The sequence below is a fragment of the Pseudorca crassidens genome, chromosome 10 (assembly GCF_039906515.1).
Source record: "Pseudorca crassidens isolate mPseCra1 chromosome 10, mPseCra1.hap1, whole genome shotgun sequence".
NCBI lineage: Eukaryota > Metazoa > Chordata > Mammalia > Artiodactyla > Delphinidae > Pseudorca > Pseudorca crassidens.
The window spans coordinates 50,757,628-50,785,296 of record NC_090305.1 but is presented as its reverse complement, the minus strand read 5'-3'; the positions used below and the strand labels follow the sequence as shown (position 1 = coordinate 50,785,296).

The following is a 27,669-nucleotide window of genomic DNA, read 5'->3' as shown; positions in this document are numbered from 1 at the left end:
CCCTGAAATTTCCCTAATTTCATTCATTAGAAGCGGATTTAAAGACTTTTAAGAGCACTTTATAGCAGCATTCAGCTTCCTATGAAATACTCATTATCTTAAATATTATGTATACTTTTTTCTCTTTTAGTAAACTCGATACTGGCTTTAGAGCTTGTGGAAATGGAGAAAAGAAGAACCAATTCAGGACCATCCTAGAAATTGTCTTTTGGCAGAATAGCAAATATCCAAATCAAAAACAGGATTGGAACTGTTAGGGGCTAAATTGTCTCCCCCGACCCCCAATTTACATGTTGAAGTCCTAAACTCCAGTACCTCAGAATAAAACTGTATTTAGAGACAGGGTCTTTAACGAGGTAATTAAATTAAAATGAAGTCATTAGGGTGGGTCTTCATCCAGTCGGAATGCTGTCCTTATCACAAGAGGAAATTTGGACACAGACAAGCACAGAGGGAAGACAATGTGAAGACAGAGGGAGAAGACAAACACTTAGAAACCAAGGAACAGAACCTGACCTCCAGGATCTCAAGAAGGAACCAACCCTGCCAACACCTTGATTTCAGACTTCTAGCTTCCAGAACTGTGAGAAAATAAGTTTCTGTTGTTTAAGGCACTTAGTCTGTAGTACTTTGTTATGGCAGCTCTAGAAAACGAATACAGCCCCTTCTGTCTTTCCAAAATTTAAATAGATTTTTGTTCCCCTTCTCTATAAGCCTCAGTCATCACCCCTCAGTGGAAATGGGTGGAGGCTCTGGCCCTGCTCCTCCAGCTTCTCAGATGCTGCTTTCTTATTGTTGCAGTAAGGCTTAAACAGATGGGCGTTAAGGAGGACTTCCCCCAAATGCCTTTAGAGATAAATCCACAACATATTTTCTGCCTTTTCCCACACGTGAGATTGAATGGGAAAGACAGCTGTCTTGCCAAAACCAGAAGCCATATCCATATCAGAGCTGTCATCTTGAGTGGTAACAGCACGAAAAGGAAGGGCTGGAGAAGTGCTTGATGTGGGGCTGTGGGCATCGGAGTCGAGAGACTGAGGTTCTTCCTGCAGTTTACTGAGCTGGTGGCTTCTTTATCCCTTTCCAATACAGTTTCCACTTTCTTTGGCTTCAAGATAGAGTCTAGACTGGGGAATGCCCTTTCACCTACCACGTGACTCTAGTTTGTTTGTTTTCTATCCTGCTGGCAGCTTTTCCTGTCTTTTCACAAGTAGCACTCACCCATTGCAGAAGTGCTCTGAAGGAGTCTCCTGGAACTGCAAGCAGCTCTAGAAGTCCTTTCAGCATTTACCGTCATTAAAGTGAGAACCGAAGAACCTAGCTCTGCAAATACGGCAGCCTTCTATACTTCAGTACATCTTTGGCTTGTAAAAGTCAACATCTTTTCTTCTAGAAATAGTCTTCCAAAAGCCGCCATTCCATCCTCAGTTAACATTCCTGAGGTGTGGCGTGTACACCATGACATTCCCGACCGCACATCCAGGCCCTCCCTCTTCAACTGCCTTATCTAGGGAGACTGTCTTCTGCAGCTGGTTCTCCATGAGAGTTTTTGGTTTTGCTTCTAACAAAGAAGTAGCACACAGCAGAGCTTCAAAAGCGAGGAAGGGGCAGAATCCATGGTTGTGGATTCTGGCATTACAAGGCGCTGAAGAATGTTTAGTATCTAAATGCATTCTGGACACTTGGTGGGATGTATAGGATAAGGAAATAAAGATTAAACGTATGGCTTCATCTTCATCTAATAGTTTTTTACTGGATTCCTTAGGATTTTCTATTTACAAAATCATGTCATCTGCAAACAAGAGATATTTTTACTTTTCCATTTCCAATCTAAATACTTTCAATTTCACTTTCTTGCCTAACTGCCCTTGTTAGAACCTTCAGTACAATGTTGAATACAACTGGGAAGAGTGGACATTCTTGTTTTGTTTCTTATTTTTAAGGGAAACACTCTCATTCTTACATCATTAAGTATGGTATTATCTGTGAGTTTCGTGTAGGTGTCCTTTCAGACTGAGGAAGTTCCCTTCTATTCCTAGTTTGTTGAATTTCTTTTTAAATCAGGAAAATGTGTTGGATTTTGTCAAATGCTTTTTCTGCATCTATTGAAATGATCATGTGGTTTTCTTTATTGTATTGATATACTACATTAATTAATTTTCAGATGTTAAACTAACTTTAAATTCCTAGGACAAATTTCTTTAGTCATTATGTATAATGTTTTTTATATGCTGCTGGATTCGGTTTGCTAGTATTTTGTGGAGGGTTTTTGTGTCTATATTTATAAAAGATAATGGTCTATTATTTTTTCTTTTTATGTCTGGTTTTGGTATCAAGGCAGACTGATTTGATTTTAAATTCTATGATGACAAACCTCAAAAGGATACTCAACACTTCTCCATAATCCTACCACAGTTCCCTTTACGTTTACTTTCCCACTCACCCAGACAATTTCTGTCTTGAAAACACACTCTTCTGCCTCCCCACCTTAGCAAATGACCCCAGATAGGAAATATTTCCATGCATTCAATTACTGTTTTCATCTAGGATCAATCATAAGCACACAAACACAAAGATTTGAGCTTAGCTCACAGGCTAGGTCAATGCTAACATATACAAATTTAAGCCTCTTGTGGCGAAAACAGAACTGTTCACCTTCCTTTTATTATACTTCCTGTGCTGTAGTTTCCAATATTCTGTATAATGCCATCACAATGCCAAACTATCAGGGAGTCTTCTGCTATTACATGCAGAATATACTTGAAATATATTTATCATGTATATTATACAATTATCTGAACCCGGCATTAAAGATACAAATTTTAAAATAGTTTGATTAATAAAAAAATTAATTAGACTAAAGTTTACTAGTATTGTGACTATTTAATGTTTGTGAGTCTTAACTTTAAATACTTAACATCATAGGTAATGTATTATTAGAATATGTATCCTGTTAATATGTTCATAATATGGCAAGTTAACAGAAATAGGAAGATTAATATATAAAATAATAATACAATATGCAATTTTTAATACCTCTTTACAATTTTAGATATGATTTAACTGGCATTCTTATAATTACTAATGGCCATAATTAGTGTTATATAAGTTTATAACTATTCTAAATATTGTTCTATAAGAATTGAATAGTCTCTATGTTCAAAACTATAACTTTTTCTTAAAACAAGACAGGTGTTATTTCAAAGTCTACAGCAACAATAATCTACTACTGTATAATGAACTGCAACAATTAAGAACTAATATTTTTAATATAAGTTATTTCTGGTAAGTCAAAAGAAAATGTGACACACAAAAAAGGCTTGCAGCTTTTAACTTGACATGACTAAAGTAAAAGTGGCTGAATTCCAGAAAAGAAAGCACAAAAAATGTCAACAAAAGCATTTACTTGTAGTTTGACTAGATACATTATTGAAGAAAAAAATTTTTGAGACAGTTTTCTTGCATTTTCAAACATTGAACATTCTGATAGGCAAATGAACTCTCAAAAACAAAATAGAAAAGTTATAAAACAATTTATATTGCAATAAGACTCCAAAGGATCTAGAGATTTATAATAATGAGAGTATAAAGTTGATATTTATATTTTTAAAAACTGCAAATTATTAACAGATGTTAATTAAAAAGTATCAATCTTATATTTATATATCCAGATAAAATATTATGAGGGCGAAAGCAAGATTATAAATGCATATGATGCTATGACTGAAACTACATTGTATCAGCTAGGATTCATTTCGTTGCAACTGACAGCTTAAGCCAAAAAATTAAAAATTAAAAAGGAAAGAAAAAAAACTATTGGCTCATATACCAAAAGTGAGAAGTATGGCTGACATGAGGCAGAGCTAATTTCAGGACTAAATCAACACAGAAAAATCAGTAGCATTTCTTTACACCAACAACAAACTATCCAAAAAGGAAACCAAGGAAACGATTTCATTTACAATTGCATCAAACATAATAAAATACTTAGAAATAAATTTAACCAAGTAAGTAAAAGACCTGTAAAATGAAAACTATAAAACACTGATGAAAGAAATGGAAGATGACACAAATAAATGGAAAGATATTCAGTGTTCATGGACTGGAAGAACACTGTTAAACTGTCCATATTATGCAAAGTGAGCTACAGATTCAATGCAATCACTATTAAACCCCTGTAACATTTTTACAAAAATAGAAAAAAAAATTCTAAAATTCATAGAGAACTACAAAAGACCCCAAATAGCCAAAGCAATCTTAAGAAGAACAAGTTAAAGGCCTCACACTTCCTGATTTCAAAAATACATTACAAAGCTACAGTAATCAAAACATTATGCTGCTTGAACAAAGAAAGATACACAGATCAACTGAACAGAACAGAGATAAATCCACACATAGATGGTCAACTAATCTTCAACAAGGGCATCAAGAATAGATAATGAGGAAAGGACAGTCCCTCCAATAAGTGGGGTTGGGAAACTGAATATGCACATGTAAAAGAATGGCATTGGGCCATTATCTTACGCCATACACAAAAATTAACTCAAAATGGATTAAAGCCTTAAATGTAACACCTGAAACTAGAACTTCTAGAAGACAATAGGGGAAAAGCTTATGACATTGGTCTTGGCAATGATTTCACAGATATGATACCAAAAGCACAGGCAATAAAAGCAAAAATAGACAAGTAGGACTGTATCAAACTAAAAAACTTTGCACAGCAAAGGAAACAATAAAGTGAAAAGGCAACCTGTGGAATGGGAGAAAATATATACAAACCATACATCCGATAAGGGATTAATATCCAAGATATATAAGGAGTTTCTACAGCTCAATAGCAAAGAAACAAATAACCTGATCAAGAAATGGGCAAACAAATAACCTGATCAAGAAATGGGCAAAGGACCAGAACAGACATTTTTCCAAAGAAGACATACAAATGGCCAGCAAGTATATGAAAAAATGCTCAGTGTCACCAACCATCAGGGAAATGCAAATCAAAACCACAATGAGATATCATTTCACACCTGTTAGGATGGTTATTATCAAAAAGTTAAAGGATGACAAGTGTTGACAGGATGTGGAGGAAAAGGATATCCTTGTACACTGTTGGTGGGAATGTATATTGGTCCAGCCATTATGGAAAACAATATGAAGGTTCCTACAAAAATTAAAAATAGAAGTACCATATAATCCAACAATCCCACTTCTGGATATATATCCAAAGGAAATAAAAGCCTTATCTCAAAGAGGTATCTGCACTCCCATGTCCACTGCAGCATTATCACAATAGCCAAGAAACAGAAACAAACACTGATGGATGAATGGATAAAGAAATACTAATATATATATTTACTAATATATATGTGTATATATATACACTGATATATATTTGTATATATCAGTGTATATATATACTGATATATATATTTATATATAAAGAAATAGTGACATATATATAAAAGAATTACTGGACTTCCTTGGTGGCCCAGTGGTTAGGAATCTGCCTGCCAATGCAGGGGACATGGGTTCGAGCCCTGGTCCGGGAGATCCCACATGCCACGGAGCAACTAAGCCCGTACACCGCAACTACTGACCCTGCACTCTAGAGCCCGTGAAACACAACTACTGAGCCCGCATGCCACAAAGCCGCATGCTACTGAAGCCCGTGCGCCTAGAGCCCGTACTCTGCAACAAGAGAAGCTACCACAATGAGAAGCCTGCGCACCGCAACAAAGAGTAGCTCCCACTTGCCCCTAGAGAAAGCCCGCGCACAGCAATGAAGACCCAATGCTGCCAAAATAAGATAAAGAAAGAAATGAATTTATTTAAAAAAAGAATTATTATTCAGCCTTAAACAAGGAAATCCTGTCATTAGTGACAACATGGATGAACCTTGAAAGGCATTGTGCTGAATGAAATAAGTCAGGTGCAGAAAGAAAAATACTGTATGATCTTGCTTAATTTGAAAAAAGTCAGAATCATAGAAGCAGAGAGAATGGTGGTTATCACAGGTGGGGTAGGGAGAGGAAAATGGGGATATTTTCGTCAAAGGGCACAAAGTTTCAGTTATGTGGGATGACTAAGTTCTAGAGACCTAATGTACACTCTGACTATAGTTAGTAATACTGTATTGTATACTTGAAATCTGCTGAGAGTAAAGTTTTTTAGACAACGATAGAAACATTGTTTGCAATCTCCAAATATTAGATAGAAGGTAAATATTCTTTTTTAAAATTTACATTCAATTCTTTTTATTTTTGTCTATTTAATCCTTCTATATTTAATTTTTATTTTATTATAGTTGATTTACAATATTACATTAGTTTCAGATGTATAACATAGTGACTCAGTATTTTTATAGCTTATACTCCTTTTAAAGTTATTATAAAATATTGGCTATATTCCCAGTGCTCTACAATATATCCTTAATTTTTTTTTTTTTTTTTTTGCCACACTGTGCAGCATGTGGGCTCTTAGTTCCCCAACCAGGGATCAAACCCGTGCCCCCTGCATTGAGAGTGAGGAGTCTTAACCACTGGACCGCCAGGGAAGTCCCATTATATCCTTATAGCTTACTTATTTTATACATAGTAGTTTGCTCCTCTTAATCACCTACCCCATCTTGCCCCTCCCCCATTCTTCTCCCCACTGGTAACCACTAATTTGTTCTCTGTATCTGTGAGTTTCTTTCTGTTTTGTTATATTAATTCATTTGTTTTACTCTTTACATTCCACATAAGTGGTAACATACAGTATTTGTCTTTTAATATAGTAAATCTTAAGTGTTCTCACCACAGACACACACACACACACACACACACACACAAAAGGCAACTATGAGAGGTGATGGATATGTTGATAAGCTTGACTGTAGTAACCATTTCATAATGTATATGTACATCAAAACATCTTGTTATACATCTTAAATATAGACAATTCTTATAAAAATGAACTGATTAATTCAGGATTGATTTCATCAGGACTTGGTTTCCCTTAGTCTCTCTACTTTGCCTCCTTCTGCATTAGGTTCAGTCTTAGGTTCCATGTGAAAGAAGATGGCAGCAAGTTCAAGTCCAGTGTGAAAGGAGTGTCTCTTCTCCAGGAGTGTCTCTTCTCCAGGAGTCCACAAAAAACTCAGGGCATCACACTGGTTCTAAGTGGGCATATGTCTATCCCAGTGTCAGTGACTATAGCTGGTGAATATCATGTGCTAATTTTTAGGCATAGGTCACATATCCATCTCTGGAGAAAGATGTAGAGACCACCCCACCCAAAATACAGTGGAGGAGGAAGATTTTCCAGAGGTAAATTGGGGTGGAAGACAAAAAGAGTAGGTATCTATGCAATATTTGAAAATATATATATATCAGAGACAAAAAGTAGAAGAAAATATAGAAAATAAAAATCTTATGGTGATAAAATTATGAATTGTTTTCTCCTCTATCTTCCAAAGTTTTTAAATGGAAATTTAAATATTGTATTATTTCATATAATTATACAATCAATCCTCATTACTTGCAGATTCCATATTTGCAATTTTGCCTACTCACTATAAATTATTTGTAACCTCCAATATCAATATTTGCTGCATGTTTGCAAGGTAACACTCTGCCTTCTTGCTTCAGCTCTCATACTGTAAACAAGTGTCCATTCCATGGTCTATTCAGGAATAATATAAATGTAAAATTACAAAATTAACATTTAAAAGTTATTTCTAAAGATATTTTAGCAACATAACATTATCTATCTTCGAAATAAACATTGTGAAAAAACGTATTTAGTATTAGACCTACATATATCAAAATGGTGACAACCTGCAGAAAAATTTGCTGCAGAAAATTAATTTATCAGATTTAGTATTATTTTTCTATACATTTTGTTCATAATTACAGCTTATATATCAGACTTTCAATTAAAATCAGTTATTGAAAATTCTAGAGAACTTTTAAAATATGAAAACAGGTTTCCAAATAAACCACCAAACTATACATTTTCAATAAAAATGGTTTCAATCTCCATTGGCTCTGTAAACACTTGTGTACCCAAAGTCTTAGTTTCTGATAAATTGTAACTTCTTGTTGCAAAAGTTAAATTGTAAAAATGTTTTATACACTTGTAAATTTTAGAATTGTAAAGCTGCATCAGGTAATATGCCAATAATGGCTAATTTTACAGTTACCTTGGAAAATGAAGATAATTAAGGGTTCAATAATCTTAGTCTCTAGGAATGTAATTATAATGTATATAAAAAGGGTCAAGCAATATTCCTAGTTCAAGAAAATTGACCTTAACCTACAAAAACATATATTCCTTTGGAATAAAAATCTGGTTTTCTTTAAATATAACAATATGGACAATACCTCAAACTAGATATTAATTTGTTCCTTTGTTCATTCTTTTTTTTTTAATTTTTTTTTTTGGCGGTATGCGGGCCTTTCACTGTGGTGGCCTCTCCCGTTGTGGAGCACAGGCTCTGGATGCGCAGGCTCAGCGGCCATGGCTCATGGGCCCAGCCGCTCCACGGCAAGTGGGATCCTCCTGGACCGGGTCACGAACCCGCATCCCCTGCATCGGCAGGCGGACTCTCAACTACTGCGCCACCAGGGAAGCCCCTCATTCATTTTTTTAAACAGATAATTACTGTGTACCTCTCACATGTTGCACAAAAGTTCTAGGTACTAGGGAAACACCAGTAAATAAAAACAGACACAGCAGGCATGAGTTAAAATTCCAGTAAGAGGGGAAACAGACAGTATATATAAGCAAACCAATAAATAATGTCAGATATTGATAAATACTAAAGGGAAATATAGGGTGATACGATAGGAAGGTGTGTGTGTTGCAAGAGGTTTGGTCAAGGAAGGTTTATATGGATGTATGACATTTGGGCCGAGACTTGAAAATTGAAGACACAGCCCATAAAGAGCCTTGAAAAGAGGAAATTTCTGGCCTACTTGAAGGGCAAAAATGAAGCCAGTGTAACAGGTAGTAAGTGCAGGGAAGATTTCCTGTCCAGATCTACTATCAATTAGGAAAAAATCAGAGAACCAAATAGAAAAACAGCCAACAGACTTGAACAGGTACTTCACAAAAGAGGCAATCTAAATGACCAACAAATATGAAAAGGTCCTCAAACTTAAGAATTGTAAAGGAAATGCAAATTAAACCTACAATGAGATACCACAACACACCAGCAATGCCAGTGTTAGAAAGACTGACAATGCCAAGTGCTGGCAAAGATATAAACAGACTGGAACTCTCATACACAGTTGGTTGAGTTGCCAATTAGTATGATCATTTGCAAATTTGCTTTTCATTATCTACTAAATTTGAACATACTTCTAAGTACATACATACCAAATATCTATATCTAATATCTATATCTATCTCAAGATATGTACAAGAACATTCATACCCAAAACCTGTAAACAATTCAAATATTTATAATCTGTAGAACAAAAATGAAATGTGGTATACTCATACAGTGGAATACTACATAGCAAGAAGAATGAACAAACTCTTGAGACACAAAACTTGAGTGAATCTCAGAAACATACTGAATAAAAGAAGCCAGATATAAGAATACACACTACATGATACCATGTATGTGTATATACACCTATACATACATATATTTAAAACAAGTGGAGCTAATTCGTGGTGTTAAAAGTTAGAATGGCAGTTAGCTTTGGGTCAAGGGGCCATGAGGTAGCTTCTGTGGGGCTGGCAATGCTCTTCTAGGGTCCAGACAACTATGACAGGTAATATGTGAGGGGCAGAGATTCATCCTTAACCTGAATGTGGTTATACGAGTGTATTTACTTTGTAATAATTTTTGAGCTTTTCATCTATAATTTTTGTATATATGGTATAGTTCAACAAAGTATATATTTTTAAAATATATGACAGTATAAAGAATATATTTGAGTAGGGAGATGATGTTTTGGCCCTGGGTAGAAATACGGCTCTGAAGACAAATGGACTTATTCCATGCATGTTTTAGAGATAGAACAGGTAAGACTCATTGCTGTATTGCCTATAGTGAATAAGGGAAAGACAGGGATCAAGATTGACTACTAAGTTTTCAGCTTAAGTAACTAGATCAAAGTTAGTGACATTTATGTTTCCAGAAAGACAGAATGGTTGATCGCATTAGATGTTGTTTAGAATTTCAGTCATGAGGACAGAGAAGTTGCCACTGGATTTAAACATGGAAGTCATTGATGATCTGAGAGCAATGTTAGGTTAGTGCTGGGAATGAAGTCCTGATTGGAGCATGCCGAACTGTAACTATTAAGTAAGGAAGTGAAGAAGAAATTTTAGGTAACTCTTTGAGTAGTTGTTTTTGCTTTCCTGTGAATGGGGCTGAGAGATATGTAAACAGAAGAGAAAGCTTGAAAGCACTGGGGGATCAGAGCAAGTTATGACATGTATATTAAGCAGGTGGTTGAGAGATGGAGCCTGGTATAAAGAAATGAACTTGACTTACCTAATAATTTTGGTGGAAGATTAGGATCCAATACAATTCACCTTATCCTCTACCCCAATACCAGAAAGCTACTTCCTAAGAATCTTCTTTACAGCAAATGGTCAAATTTTTCTATTCTTAAAGTTTTGCTATGTTTGGGGGTGGGGGGGGGAGTTTCCATTTTTCTCTTCGTTTCTTTTGCTTTAACAGCTTTGAGATATAATTCACATACTACAGAATTCACCCATTTAAAGTATACTATCATTTCTTTTGATGTCCTGGGTTCCTTAATGATGTTCAAGTATTATTTGTGTCAGTAACATTCAGCGTAAAACAAAAAAAAGGTTTTGGAAACAACAGAGAGATATTTTCCTTCTAAACTTTTATTTCAACAATCAATTTTAATATAAAAAGCATTTATTGTACAAAACAAGATTTCAGACAAACAGAAAACCCATTTCCAATTGTTGATATTCAGGAAAGAACTCATAGAAACATTCTGGAACTGCTACTTTTGTTGTTGTTGCTGCAGTTTTTAACTTTAGGAATCTTACCCTCATTCTATATACCTGCTCTTCTGGATATGTGAGGAAATAAACCTTTACCTTTTAAACCACTATTTGTCTTCCCAATTAGTTGAGGCCAGAAGCATTCTTAGAGAATACAGGCTTAAGGATTAATCTCCAAAATATATAAACATCTCATGCAGCTCAATATTAAAAAAACAAAAAACCCAATCTAAAAATGGGCAGAAGACCTAAATAGACATTTCTCCAAAGAAGACATACAGATGACCAAGAGGCACATGAAAAGCTGCTCAATATCAATAATTATTAGAGAAATGCAAATCAAAACTACAGTGAGGTATCACCTCACACCGGTTAGAATGGGCATCATCAGAAAATCTACAAAACAACAAATGCTGGAGAGGGTGTAGAGAAAAGGGAACCCTCTTGCACTGTTGGTGGGAATGTAAATTGATACAGCTGCTATGGAGAACAGTATGGAGGTTCCTTAAAACACTAGAAATAGAATTACCATATGACCCAGCAATCCTACTACTGGGCATATACCCAGAGAAAACCATAATTCAAAAAGACACATGTGGGGGACCTTCAAGATGGCGGAGGAGGTGAGATCCCGGGGAGAGGACTGGGGTGGGCTGCATGAACACAGCCTGAAGGGGGCTAGTGGGCCACAGCTGGCTGAGAGAGAGTCCAGGAAAAACTTTGGACCTGCCTAAGGCAAGAGACCACTGTTTCAGGGTGCAAGAGGAGAGGGGATTCCTTCCCTGTCTGCCCACAGAAGGCAGAGCACTGCCTAAACAAGCTCCAGAGATGGGAGTGAGCTGTAGCTATCAGCTCAGACCCCAGAGACAGGCATGAAACACTAATGCTGCTGCTGCAGCCACAGAGAATCCTGTGTGCAAGCACAGGTCACTATCCACAGGCCCCACCCTGGGAGCCTGTACAACACGCCACAGTCAGGATCCTGTGATCCAGGGACAACTTCCCTGGGAGAACGCACGGGGTGCCTCAGGCTGTTGCAACGTCAACGCCAGCCTCTGCCACCACAGACTCGCCCAGCATTCCAATTGTAACTACCGTATCCCTCCCTTTGCCCTGGCAGGAGTGACCCAGAGCCCCTAATCAGCCACTGCTTTAACCCCATCCTGTCCAGGCAGGAAAAGAAGCCTGAGGGCAACCTATATGCAGAGGCACAGCCAAAACCAAAGCTGTGCCCCAGGAGCTGTGAGAACAAAGAAGAGAAAGGGAAATTTCTCTGTGCAGCCTCAGGAGCAGCAGATTAAATTCCCACAATAAACGTGAATTACCCTGCATCTGTGGAATACCAGAATAGACAACGAATCAACCCAAAATTGAGGTGGTGGATTTGGGGAGCAATGGTAGACGTGGGGTTTGCTGTCTGCGACTGATTTGTTTCTGATTTTTATGTTTATCTTAGTATAGTTTTTACTGCTTGTTGTCACTGGTGAATTTGTTTATCAGTTGGGTTGCTCTATATTTTTTTTAATATTTTTTAATTTAAAAAATTTTTTTCTCCCTTTTCTTCTGAGCTGTGTGACTGACAGGGTCCTGGTTCTCTAGCCTGCTGTCGCGCCTGAGCCTCTGAGGTGGGAGAGCCTAGTTCAGAATATTGGACCACCAGAGACCTCCCAGCCCCATGTAATATGAATCAACGAGAGCTCTGCCAGAGATCTCCATCTCAACGCTAAGACCCAGTTCCACACAAGGACCAGCAAGCTCCAGTGCTGTACACCCCATGCCAAACAACTAGCAACACAGGAACACAACTCTACCCATTAGCAGAGAGGCTACCTAAAATCATACTAAATTCACAGACATCCCGGAACACACCACTGGACGCAGCCCTGTCCACCAGAAAGACAGGATCCAGCCCCACCTACTAGAACACAGGCACCAGTCCCCTCCGCCAGGAAGCCTACACAACCCACTGAACCAACCGTACCCACTGTGGGCAGACACCAAAAACAAAGGGAACGACGAACCTGCAGGCTGCGAAAAGTAGACCCCAAACACAGTAAGTTAAGCAAAATGGAAAGACAGAGAAATATGCAGCAGATGAAGGAGCAAGGTAAAAACCCACCAGACCAAACAAATGAAGAGGAAATAGGCAGTCTACTGGAAAAAGAATTCAGAGTAATGATAGTAAAGATGATATAAAATCTTGCAAATAGAGAAAATACAAGAAACGTTTAACAAAGACCTCAAAGAACTAAAGAGCAAACAAACAATGATGAACACAATAAATGAAATTAAAAATTCTCTAAAAGAAAACAATAGCAGAATAACTGAGGCAGAAGAACGGGTAAGTGACCTGGAAAATAAAATAGTGGAAATAACTGCCACAGAGCAGAATAAAGAAAAAAAATGAAAAGAATTGAAGACAGTCTCAGAGACTTCTGGGACATTAAACACACCAACATTCAAATTAAGAGTCCCAGAAGAAGAAGAGAAAAAGAAAGGGTCTGAGAAAATATTTGAGGAGATTATAGTTGAAAACTTCCCTAACATGGAAAAGGAAGTCCAGGAAGTCCAGAGAGCCCCATACAGGATAAATCCAAGGAGAAACACACCAAGACACATATTAATCAAACTATCAAAAATTAAATATAAACAAAAAATATTAAAAGCAGCAAGGAAAAAATAACAAATAACATATAAGGGAATCCCCATAAGGTTGACAGCTGATCTCTCAGCAGAAACTCTGCAAGCCAGAAAGGAGTGGAAGGATATATTTAAAGAGATGAAAGGGAAAAACCTACAACCAAGATTACTCTACCCAGCAAGGATCTCATTCAGATTCGATGGAGAAATTAAAACCTTTACAGACAAGCAAAAGCTGAGAGAATTCAGCACCACCAAACCAGCTTTACAACAAATGCTAAAGGAACTTCTCTAGGCAGGAAACACAAGAGAAGGAAAAGACCTACAAAAACAAACACAAAACAATTAAGAAAATGGTAATAGGAACAGACATATTGATAATTATCTTAAACATAAATGGATTAAATGCTCCAACAAATACTGGCTAAATGGATATAAAAACAAGACCAATATATATGCTGTCTACAAGAGACCCACTTCAGACCTAGGGACAAATATAGACTGAAAGTGAGGGGATGGAAAAAGATATTCTATGCAAATGGAAATCAAAAGAAAGCTGGAGTAGCAAATCTCATATCAGAAAAAAAAGACTTTAAAATAAAGACTATTACAAGAGACAAAGAAGGACACTAAATAATGATCAAGGGATCAATCCAAGAAGAAGATATAACAATTGTAAATATTTATGCACCCAACATAGGAGCACCTCAATACATAAGGCAAATGCTAATAGCCATAAAAAGGGAAATCGACAATAACACAATAATAGTAGGGAACTTTAACACCCCACTTTCACCAATGGACAGATCATCCAAAATGAAAATAAGTAAGAAAACAGAAGTTTAAATGATACATTAAACAAGATGGATTTAATTGATGTTTATAGTGCATTCCATCCAAAAACAACAGAATAATCTTTTTTCTCAAGTGCTCAAGGAATATTCTTCAGGATAGATCGTATCTTGAGTCACAAATCAACCCTTGGTAAATTTTAAAAAATTGAAATTGTATCAAGTTTCTTTTCTGACCTTAGCGCTATATGACTAGATATCAATTACAGGGAAAAAATGTAAAATATACAAACACATGGAGGCTAAATAATATGCTACTAAATAATCAAGAGATCACTGAAGAAATCAAAGAGGAAATCAAAAATACAGAGAAACAAATGACAGTGAAAACACAATGACCCAAAACCTATGGGATGCAGCAAAAGCAGTTCTAAGAGGGAAGTTTATAGTAATAAAATCCTACCTCAGGAAACAAAAGAAATCTCAAATAAACAACCTAACCTTACACCTAAAGCAATTAGAGAAAGAAGAACAAAAAAACCCCAAAGTTAGCAGAAGGAAAGAAATCATAAAGATCAGATCAGAAATAAATGAAAAAGAAATGAAGGGAACGATAGCAAAGTCAATAAAACTAAAAATAAAAGCTGGTTCTTTGAGAAGATAAACAAAATTGATAAACCACTAGCCAGACTCATCAAGAAAAAAAGGGAGAAGACTCAAATCAACAGAATTAGAAATGAAAAAGGAGAAGTAAAAACTGACACTGCAGAAACACAAAGATTCATGAGGGATTACTGCAAGAAACTATATTCCAATAAAATGGACAACCTGGAAGAAAGGGACAAATTCTTAGAAAAGCACAATCTTCCAAGACTGAATCATGAAGAAATAGAAAATATAAAGAGACCAATTCCAAGCACTGAAATTGAAACTGTGATTAAAAATCTTCCAACAAACAAAAGCCCAGGACCAAAGGCTTCCCAGGTGAATTCTATCAAACATTAGAGAAGAGCTAACACGTATACTTCTCAAAGTCTTCCAAAATATAGCAGAGGGAGGAACACTCTTAGTTTTATTCTACAAGGGCACCACACCTTAATACCAAAAGCAGACAAAGATGTCACAAAAAAAGAAAACTATAGGCCAATATCACTGATGAACACAGATGCAAAAATACTTAACAAAATACTAGCAAACAGAATCCAACAGCACATTGAAAGGATAATTCACCATGATCAAGTGGGGCTTACCCCAGACATGCAAGGATTCTTCAGTATTCGCAAATCAATAAATGTGATAAACCATATTAACAAACTGAAGGATAAAGACCATATGATCATCTCAACAGATGCATAAAAAGCTTCTGACAAAATTCAACAGCTATTTTATGATAAAAACTCCCCAGAAAGTAGGCATAGAGGGAACTTACCTCAACATAATAAGGGCCATATATGACAAACCCACAGCCAACACTGTTCTCAATGGTGAAGAACTGAAACCATTTCCTCTAAAATCAGAAACAAAACAAGGATGCTCACTCTCACCACTGTTATTCAACCTAGTTTTGGAAGTTTTAGCCACAGCAATCAGAGAAGCAAAGGAAATAAAGGGCATCCAAATTGGAAAAGAAGAAGTAAAACTGTCACTGTCTGCAGATGCCATGATACTATACATAGAAAATCCTAAAGATGTTACCAGAAAACTACTAGAGGTAATCAACGAATTTGGTAAAGTAGCAGGATACAAAATTAATGCACAGAAATCTATCACATTCCTATACACTAATGGTGAAAAATCTGGAAGAGAAATTAAGGAAACACTCCCATTTACCACTGCAACAAAAAGAATAAACTACCTAGGAATAAACCTACCTAGGGAGACAAAAGACCTGTATGCAGAAAACTATAAGACACTGATGAAAGAAATTAAAGATGATACAAACAGATGGAGAGATATACCATATTCTTAGATTGGAAGAATCAACATTGTGAAAATGACTATACTACCCAAAGCAATCTACAGGTTCAATGCAATCCCTAGTAAACTACCAATGGCATTTTTCACAGAACTAGAACAAAAAAATTTCACAATCTGTATGGAAACACAAAAGACCCCGAATAGTCAAAGCAATATTGAGAAAGAAAAACGGAGTTGGAGGAATTATGCTTCCTGACTTCAGACTATACTACAAAGCTACAATAATCAAGACAGCATGGTACTGGCACAAGAACAGAAATAGAGATCAATGGAACAGGATAGAAAGCCCAGAGAAAAACCCACACATATACGGTCAACTTATCTTTGATAAAGGAGGCAAGAATATACAATGGAGAAAAGACAGCCTATTCAGTAAGTGGTGCTGGGAAAACTGGACAGCTACATGTAAAAGAATGAAATTAGAACACTCCCTAACACCATGCATAAAAATAAACTCTAAATGGATAGAAAACCTAAATGTAAGGCCAGACACTATCAACCTCTTAGAGGAAAACATACGAAGAACACTCTTTGACATACATCACAGAAATATCCTTTTTGACCCACCTCCTAGAGAAATGGAAATAAAAACAAAAATAAACAAATGGAACCGAATGAAACTTAAAAGCTTTTGCACAGCAAGGAAACCATAAACAAGACGAAAAGACAACCCTCAGAATGGGAGAAAATATTTGCAAATGAAGCAACTGACAAAGGATTAATCGTCAAAATATTCAAGCAGCTCATGCAGCTCAATATCAAAAAAACAAACAACCCAATCCAAAAATGGGCAGAAGACCTAAAGAGACATTTCTCCAAAGAAGATATACAGATTGCCAACAAACACATGAAAGTATGTTCAACATCACTAATCATCAGAGAAATGCAAACCAAAACCACAATGAGGTATTACCTCACACCAGTCAGAATGGCCATCACCAAAAAATCTACAAACAATAAATGCTGGAGAGGATGTGGAGAAAAGGGAACCCTCCTGCACTATTGGTGGGAATGTAAATTGATATAGCCACTGTGGAGAACAGTATGGAGGCTCCTTAAAAAACTAAAAATAGAACTACCATACAACCCAGCAATCCCACTACTGGGCATATTCCCTGAGAAAACCATAATTCAAAAGTAGTCAAGTACCACAATGTTCATTGCAACACTGTTTATAATAGCCAGGACATGGAAGCAACCTAAGTGTCCATGGGCAGATGAACGAAAAAGAAGATTTGGCACATATATACAATGGAATATTACTCAGCCATAAAAAGAAACAAAACTGAGTTATTTGTAGTGAGGTGGATGGACCTAGAGTTTGTCATACTGAGTGAAGTAAGTCAGAAAGAGAAAAACAAATACTGTATGCTAACACATATATATGGAATTTGAAAAAAAAAAAACTTTTTTCTGATGAACCTAGGGGTATGGCAGGAATAAAGATGCAGGCATAGAGAATGGACTTGAGGACATGGGGAGGGGGAAAGGTAAGCTGGGACAAAGTGAAAGAGTAGCACTGACATATATACACTACCAAATGTAAAATAGATAGCTAGTGGGAAGCAGCTGCATAGCACAGGGAGATCAGCTCGGTGCTCTGTGACCACCTGGAGGGGTGGGATAGGGAGGTGGGAGGGAGACACAAGAGGGAGGGGATATGGGGATATATGTATATGTATAGCTGATTCAGTTTGTTATTCAGCAGAAACTAACACAACATTGTAAAGCAATTACACTCCAAAAAAGGTATTTTAAAAAAGTAAAGATAACAAAGAGAAAAAGAAAAAAACACACATGCACCCCAATTCATTGCAGCACTATTTACAATAACCAGGTCATGGAAGCAACCTAAATGCCCACTGACAGACGAATGGATAAATAAGATGTGGTACATATATAGAATGGAATATTACTCAGCCAAAAAAAGGAACCAAATTGGGACATTTGTAGAGACATGGATGGACCTAGAGACTGTCATACAGAGTGAAGTAAGTCAGAAAGATTAAAGCAAATATCGTATATTAACACATATATGTGGAATTTAGAAAAATGGTACAGATGAACCGGTATGCAAGGCAGAAATAGAGACATAGGTGTAGGGAACAAACATACGGACACCAAGGTGGGAAAGCAGGGGGTTGGTGATGGGGGGGGTGAATTGGGAGATTGGGATTGACATATATATGCTAATATGTATAAAACAGATAACTAATAAGAACCTGCTATATAAAAAATTAATTTAATTTAATTTAAAAACAAAGGAATACACCCTTGGTCGTCGAGGTCTTGAATCTGAGCTGCTGATTCTTGGAGGATATTATGTAGTCACGCCTATTGGTACCACTACAAATTCAGAGACTTCAACCTCAGATGAGGCCTCAGCACATCTTTAAGGCTATCCTTTTTATGTATTCTCTTTTTCCTCTTGCAATTCTTCAGTGATTATTCTAAACCTTTTTAAATCTCAGACCATTCTCCTCAGTCTCAAAAGATAAACTTTCCTCCTACATTACAAGGATTATCTCTGTCATTTCCCACCTCAATACCTAAAAGCTTATGTAAAACTGTTCTCTCACTTGCTTGCTCTGTTTCAGACCTCAATTCTATTTTCTTTGTTCTAAAATACTTCTTGAGGGTTTGCTATGAGCCAGATAATGCTAAAGGAAAGACAAAATTCCTCTCCTCAAATAACATTAAGTGCTATTATGAGACCAATGCAGAATGATTTGGAAGTGTATGGGGCACACCTGAGACTTCCAGGTAGGGGGTGTGTCAGGCTACTGAGAAGAGGTGATGTCTAAGCCAATCTGAAAAATTACTGAGTAAGAGTCAATGCCCCTACCGTGTGCCCCCAGCAATCTCTACCCCCTCTCCATGCCACTCAACACACTGTATTGTAGTTTATTTAATGAGGTCCTCTACAAGACAAGGAAAATCCACTGGCAAGTCAGTCTATCTTGTTAACCACTGTATCCCTAGCACTTAAAAGAATACTTGCCAAAGAGAAGCACTGAGTGAATATTTATATTATGAGATAATGAAAATAATATGAACTTCAGCGTTAAAGCTGTCCTAGATAGTAACAATATTCAAATTATTTAAAAACTAGTATGGCTGTTTGTGTATCAGTTGAATATCAATCGTAGCTCTGGATTTAAATTTTGGCTTCATTTCCTATGCGATTTTAAAATTAAGGCAAATCAGTTAAATAATCTATCATTTTATCATCTGTTCCTGTTGATGGTAATAATATTATAATTCATAGGATGGTTTTAATGATGAAATGAAAAAGCATATGAAAAAACCCATTTCAGTGCTGCTACACTAAATACATATAATAAGTGTTTGACTTCCTTTCTAGACTGCTTTTAAATGAGCTATATTTATAGTTAGATAAGAAGATTAAAATATGCAGAAACCAATGCAGAATGAGAGCACTCTATTTAGTCTTTCCTTCATGATTTTTCTCAAGTGCTCAACTTAACAAATGATTAGGTAGTTTGCTTCTAAACTTAAAATGCATTTATCCTTAATCTTCTCTATAATGTAAATTTAAAATTTGCTGTTCATTCATACCTAATTAACCAATCTGTGCCTGTATGTCAACCTTAGATTATATTTAACAATTCAACAGGAATTTAAGAGCCTATTATCAGTGCAAAGTTGTAATTTATCTTTATCATTCAGGGACTACTTTATGCAGACACTGCTGGGTAGCTTCTAGCTCAATAAATGCTCCAAGATGCTTAATATTTTCTTTTCTTTTTTTGTTTTAATAATGAGTATAACTGATGGATTTCATCCAAAATAAGAAATCAAAATATTGATAGAATGGAAAGAAACAGCTTACTGGCATATTTAAAGGATGGTATCTTTTGCAGCTTTAAATTGTTTCCAGGAAAAAGTTAACAAATAAGTAGAAATCTGATAAATTGTGCTAAATGCCAACTTTAAACCTTAGTAATCAGTTTATATGCTTTATGTCTATATTGGATGGCTGCAAGAATCCTAGTATTTTCTATTATTCAGTATATTAAGACTTGTGAGAATAAAACAACAGATCAAACAAGAATAATTAAGTTCTTCAGGCTGGCTACCAAATGCAATACTGTTATAAAAAGATTAGAATTATATCAGTAGGTTGAACAAGGAGAGTATTAATTTCAGAGCAGCTTAGTTATTTCTCCCTACATGTGCCCATTCTCAATTGACCTTTATCTAAGCTATACTGTCATGTAAATCACACAGCTGATTTGCTTAAAGGTAAAATTTCTTCCACTAATACTGAAGATATGGTACGCGGGCCTCTCACTGTTGTGGCCTCTCCCGTTGCGGAGCACAGGCTCCAGACGCACAGGCCCAGTGGCCATGGCTCATGGGCCCAGCCGCTCTGCGGCATGTGGGATCTTCCCGGACCGGGGCACAAACCCGTGTCCCCTGCATCGGCAGGTGGACTCCCAACCACTGCGCCACCAGGGAAGCCCCGATAATGATTTTTTAACATTTTATTAGTGATTGATTTAGAGACCTTTAGTTACCTATTTTTTCTTTTGTTGCCTATGCTTTTGGTGTCACATCCAAGAAATTGTCAAATCTAATGTCATGAAGCCCTCTCCCTATTTGTCTTCTAAGTGTGTCATAGTTTTAGTTGTTACATTTAGGTCTTTGATCCATTTTGATTTAATTTTTCCAGTGTGAGGTAAGGGTCAAACTTCATTGTTTTGCATACCAATATTCAGTTTTTCCAACCACATTTCCCCATGGGATGGTCTTGGCACATCTGTTGAAAATCATATATGTGAGGATCTTTTTGTGCTCTCCATTCTATTCCATTGGTCTATATGTATGTCTTTACACCAGTACAATGTTTTGATTCTGCAGCTTTGTAATATGTTTTGAGGTCAGCAAATGGGAAGCCTCCAGCTTTGTTCGTCTTTCTCAAGATTGTTTTGGCTATTTGAGTTCCCTTGAGATTCCATATTAATTTTAAGATGAATATTTTCAATTTTGGTTTTATTTCTGATAATAGCCATCCTAATGAGTGTGATGCTAATAATTTTATTCAATCATCTATTTCATTAATGTATTTTTTTTTATTCTATGAGTGAGGGAAACCTGTTAAAATCTTCCAGTATTGTGGGCATGTCTCCTAGTTCTGCCTAGTTTTGCTTCATATGTTCTGAAGCTGATATCCATTATCTGAAGATATAGGATCCTCTTTTAAATGTGATATCATTTTAGGACAAGTAAGAAGTAGAGCCATAATTCTCACACTAATATTGAAAATTTTTCTGGAGTTCCCCAATTCTCTGAGAATTTTTAAATTTAGAAAAGATGTCAAATGATAATCTAAGAAAGTAAATATTCTAAAATCATAATCAGGGTTAACTGAATGAAAACTTATAAAGGAGTAAAGATATCCAATTTCAATGTCTGAGCTGGCAGTGTTTCTAGAAGCTGGTGGTAAAACAGGCTAGGCTAGACTAAGAATAGACTTTTAAAACAAGCTAAGGAGTCATTCCAGGAGTTTAAGAGGAGAAACGTAATGGTAAGATTTACATTTTTAAAAGACCATTTAGCTATCCATATAAAGAATGACTTGGAAACTAAAAAACAAAAAGTTAGAACTAATTAAAGGAAACTATTATAATAGTTGGATAGGAAACTGTGGCATAGTAGAGACTATGAAAAAGATTAGCTAAACGGTAAAATCTACAAAATCAGGTGATCAGACTGGCTATGGGATGAGAGGGAGGGGGTTATTAAAGCCAAAAGGGAATGACATAAAATGACTGTCAAGAGAAAATGATTAACAAAATATAAGTGAATTAAAGAAAAACACACATCTTTTTGTTTTTGGAATTTTAAGAATCAACTATTCACAGACAACTGAAAAACCTACAGTTGGAAATTATGTCTGTAATTTTGCAACTGTTACAAAGTCAATGATTTCACTTTTATATCATGTGAGCTGTGAAATGGGTATGGAAATTTTCCCTCTCTTTTGCTACATAGTCTACTTGAAAAATCTAATTTAACTTCTTTCTATACATTTTACTGAAGTTTAATGTCATCCTTTCATTGTTGTTTATTTGGTAGCTTTATAAAAATGTCTTTCCTCTGAAAAGCTGACTTTATCTTCTTGGTTTTTATAGTGTATATGTGACAGTCACAAAATAAAATTATTTCTTCCTCTCTTCCCATTTTAAACAGGGGAAAAAGTTTATTTTCTTCATAGGCATATATAGAAACTGTCATAAAAAAAATTAATGGGAAGTAATTTCTCATCATGTTAAATTTCACATAGGTCTTGTCTATGTGACTGACTTCTCTGTGATAGATTTTACTTCTTTATACATTAAAAAGCTATTTTGCCCGTTTCATCTCAGTGCCTAAAACAATGACACATGGTACGTTCTGAATGAATATTTGTTAAGTATTGAATAAACTAATTAATTCATATCTCAGATAGTAAGAGTGTAAGTATCAAGCCTCAGAGAAGGGTTGCTCTTATTTCATTTAGGAAGAAGTGTAGAATTCCCCTTACTGGATCTTTTTTCCTTCTCTGTACAATCTTCCAACACCATCCTGGGGTCTCTGCTGCTGGTCTTCTGTTAGCTCTTCTCATATTTCTTCTCCCTACTCCTTACATCAAAGGCTTTCTAAGACTATTAAATTTTTCTTCACCTACATATGTTTCCAAAAGAAAGTCACTGCATTTAGTTTCTATGCATACAGTTATGACATTCATGTTTATTTTTTAAAAAATGAAAGCTGTCAGAAGCTAATTCCTACTGACTGCAAACATTTCAAGTCACAAAGTTATTATGAAGCACAGATTGCCTGTCCAGGATAAGGCTAGCTGCTAGAGACAGTAAGATATATTCCTTTTATAAATGGAATGTAAATGCCATAGTAATTTGATATCTACTATCAACCCATGCATTTGAAAAGCACATGAACAAGATCTCCTTCCACAGTTAGGAAACTGATATTATTCCTTTTCTCCTTGAATTCATATTATCTCACTTCCCCCACACAAGCTTATCGCAACATATTTTAGTGCTTGAAAATACTTTAAATTGATCATATTTCTCTACACAAAAGAGTATATTTTAAAATTCCTGAGAACATAAATTTTAAAAATTGTCATCAGTATTGTGTTATCATTAATTTACTAGAGCACTACTGATCAAATGAGAAACTCAATATAAATTATGATCATTATAAAATATTGTAAGTCAGTTTTATTGGAAATGCATCTCATACAGAAATGGATAGCACCTTCTCCCCCCATTTAGGTCATGTGTCAGAATGAATATTATTTGTTGTTAGGAAGAAACAGGGTTCAAGCTGATCCTATTCTTACATTTTGTGTTCTTCCATTCCAAATATTTGGAAGCAGAAGGATTTCTGGTTATATCAATAATCATTCTTCTGAACTACTAAATTATGTATCAAAAATCACATGGGGTATGTCATAAAATTATTTTTAATGATCAGCTGACAACTCAATTGAGTTTTTCTGAAGCATTTTCAAAAGCCATTGGAAATTACTACTCTTGTGAAACAATTAGCTACCCAGTTATTAGAATCATTTACTTTCTAACAAGACTTAGGTCAGATTAAATGTATTGCTTTAATTGTAGAGTGGGAGAGGGACAATTACAAAAGAGGAAAGGGGAAAGCTGCCCTGGTTTAGGCACACTCTGAGGCAGATCAATTTTAGGAAAGAAACATGCAAGTAAACAGCGTGAAAATTAATACCCTTAAACTATCATTTACATAACCCCCTGGAAAGCCTTCATGTACTTTCCAAGGTTAAGGGTTAGGGATCCATGACGCCCAGTTTGCCTGCTGCTTCAGGCATATTCACAGATTCAGATACACAGTGTAACAGAAATCATGAACTTTGATTCTGCAATTCACGACATTCTGTGTGTGTGTGTATGTGTTTTGGTTGGGGGGGTAGCAGTATGAGCAACGAGGTATGGGAGGAAAGAAGGAAAACAGACTATGTAGGCTCAGATACCAGATTTTTCATTATTGGTAGTATTTTTGAATCTGTTTTGTATCTCTGCCACTGAAACCATTCCCTTACCCTAAGGCTTTTAACCTGGACATGTGATAGGTGGGGGAGAAGAGAGGAAGAATGCTTTTAAGACATTAATGGACAAAATGACATTGAAGCTGATTTTAATATGAAAAGTGACATTGCTATTTCAACTTAAAGGTTTTGACATCTTAATTCTGTCCTGCTGACACTGCAGAGCCACACGTACACAGTACTCACAAAACACAGGGTAGAGACACAGAAAACATGATCTCTAGGATGGTATGATTTAATCAAATTAAACTAATATAAAATTTAAATCACTAACCCAAAATTCGCTTTACAAATTTTCCTCAAAAGATGTATTCTCTTTCCTCTAACAGTAAATATTCGTCACAGCTTAGAAATATATAGCTCCCACTAAAAAAACAAAACACAACAGCACTTTTTTTCATTGTTTTAACATAGTGCCTAATTAAACAAAAAATAAGGTTTGAAGCAGCTCTAATGATGCACAGTTGCCTAAAAACAGAAGGAGGCTGAGCCACAGTCAAGAGTTGTGCCAGGGCCTATATTCTTTGTTCAGATATTGTTTTGGAATCCAACCTACCCCAGGGTAAAGGGAATCTCACTGAAGCCAGTCCTCACTCTATCCTTCAGGAGCAGCTCCTGATGGAAAATATCAGGACCTTGGTGAGAGGATGGGAGAAGGCGGGACAGGGTGGGGGAGAATATCTTGTGTTACCTATTTTTTTGTTTACTACAACCTGTAAAACAGGACCTTTTAAAAAGTGCCTTGTGTCAAGTATATGTTTATAAAGACCTGAATCGTTTTGAAAATTTCAGACTTCATTTGTAGTTATAGAAGATGTAATAATGGTTTAAAAAAAATTGTCCCAAACCTGGCCGGTACAGATGCTTTTTTGGATGACTGTAATTCACAACTCCTCTCTTGCGGTGAAATGAACATTCCTGAAAAAAAAGCCTAAGCAACCTTCCAATAAACTTTAATAGAATTAAGATTTGCTCTGGAAAACCATCCACTCACCTAAGCAATTGACTATTAGTTAAGAGTCTAATGTCCCCCAAATTCCTTTCTTTCTGTTATCTACTTTAATGATAATTATCTAACCATTTTCTTTTCCCATAAAATGTCCCTACCAAGACTGTATCTTTTATTTGACTTATCGGAGGTCTTTTTCCTTACAGCAAGATTGTAATAAAACTTCAACTTCTGCTTATAACAAAGCATAAGTGTGGCAAGTTTTCTTTAATAATTTATTTGCTAAACTTAATTAAAGCGGATGCATAAGTGGATAGAAAGTGACCATTTCAGCTCAATTTAACAAATATCTGTATTACATTTTGTCATAACCTACCGTGGGTATGACTCTCCCCGCCCCCATTCCCTGGCAAAAAAAAATTAGGATGTTTTACTTGACTAAATTGATAGGCTTATGCATTCTGAATAAGCAAATAGTATTGTTAATAAGACCCACTTTTTTTCATTATTATAATAGGGAAGTGTGTATTATTAAAACGAAAACAGACTGATCACATATAGTAAAATACTGAGCTAAGTCATCTTATTTACTCAGAGAGAAAAGATAAAAATGAATTTTCCTTCTTTTTCAACAAGTCTCAAATTATTCTAAATTGTGAGTAAAGATTCAACATTTCTAGATCTACAAATCAGAAACCAGATTATCGTTTTACTTTTGATGATTTTGGGGTGCCTCAACCGATTTTGTTAGCATTCTTCAAAAACTAGGCAAAATATACCTCTTGGTGGTTTGCTTTTATTCTGTAAAGCGCATTACCAAGCCAATCGAAAAAAGATTCTTGTCCAAAATATTAAAAACACTGCTCTTACGTCCCAGCCTGATAAATTGAAGTGAATGGATCTTTCTAAATGATTACATTAATACAGATTTTAAAGTATTTTTTAAATGTCATGTCAACTTTAAGTTGTGCTCTTTGCTCATAACAGCTGTGAATTTTCACTTAAATCTAAAGCAAAATGAGAGGCTTAACAACAACAGAAAAATATTTTAAAGTAAACCCTAGAGCCGAATCCATTCTTGATGAGCTGACTGTTGGTTGATGAATTAGAACTGCGATGCGGGGCTTCGCTGGTGGCACAGTGGTTAAGAATCCACCTGCCAATGCAGGGGACACGGGCTCAAGCCCTGGTCTGGGAAGATCCCATATGCCGCGGAGCAACTAAGCCTGGGCACCACAACTACCGAGCCTGCACTCTAGAGCCCAAGAGCCACAGCTACTGAGCCTGAGTGCCACAACTACTGAAGCCCACGCACCTAGAGCCCGTGCTCCACAACAAGAGAAGCCACCGAAATGAGAAAGAAGCCCGCGCACCGCAACGAAGAGTTGCCCCCGCTCGCCGCAACTAGAGAAAGCCCAGATGCAACAACGAAGACCCAACGTAGCCAAAAATAAATAAATAAAATTAATTAATTTTTTAAAAAAATTGATGCAGAAACATCTTCCAACATAACACTGACTCCAACAATATTTAAGTCCTTAGTCGAAAGGGCTGGGGAGGAGTATCACTGTTGCTAACTGGCAGTCAGTAAGGATAAATGCCCTATAATTAACCATTTTCTCCTTTATTCGTTTAATCAAAAATAGGCCTACAGCTGGAGGGGTTCCGTCTGCCTGCGACCTCCAAGGACGGCCCCCAACTCAACTACTCGTGACGCCACAGCTCAGGCCTGTCCATCCTCTACCTGGCGCAGCCGGTACCACCCTCCGAAGTCAACAGCTTCCACAATGTTAACAAGAGCTGTGTGCGGAATAACTAGGGGACCCGGAGCAACGCCCCGAAACTAGTCGGGCTGTTAACAGCTCCCCCGCAGGCGCGAATCGTCACGGGTCCCCAGTTCCCGGCCACGGCTAGGCGAGAACTAGAAACCCACAAGAGCGCTACTATGCGGAGCCAACACGCGCTACAGCGTTCGGGGACCCCCAAGCGGACGCTGAGGGAAAAAGACGGCGCTGTAGGAGGTCAGCGACTCAACCTCCGCCAAGACGGAAAACGTCTTACCACACTGGCGCACCGCCTCCGCCTCCCGCGTCGCCGGGGCCGCGCCAGTCCAGTCGCGGGAGCTCACTATACACGTAGTACGCCGCGGCCCCGCCCACCCTGCTGCGTATGCTCACGACACGTAGCACGCCCCGGCCCCGCCCACCCGGCGGCGGAGGCTC

At 36.7% G+C, this 27,669-nt stretch overlaps 1 protein-coding gene and 1 pseudogene across 3 annotated transcripts in view; both read right to left on the bottom strand.

The window, feature by feature from the left end:
• The window catches only part of ZCWPW2 (zinc finger CW-type and PWWP domain containing 2), a 139,330-nt gene that overhangs the window by 111,635 nt on the left and 26 nt on the right, over positions 1–27,669 (bottom strand). The window contains exon 1 of one of the 3 annotated variants that reach the window (XM_067753550.1): positions 27,509–27,627. The exons of 1 other annotated variant lie outside the window; for it this stretch is intronic. The gene's annotated coding sequence lies outside the window, so the exon portion shown is untranslated. Of the gene's footprint in view, positions 1–22,938; positions 23,064–27,508; positions 27,628–27,669 lie in introns of those variants that run through there. One more of the 3 variants, XM_067753551.1, reaches the window with a different exon arrangement.
• Positions 640–1,417, bottom strand: LOC137232909 (SIN3-HDAC complex-associated factor pseudogene; annotated as a pseudogene).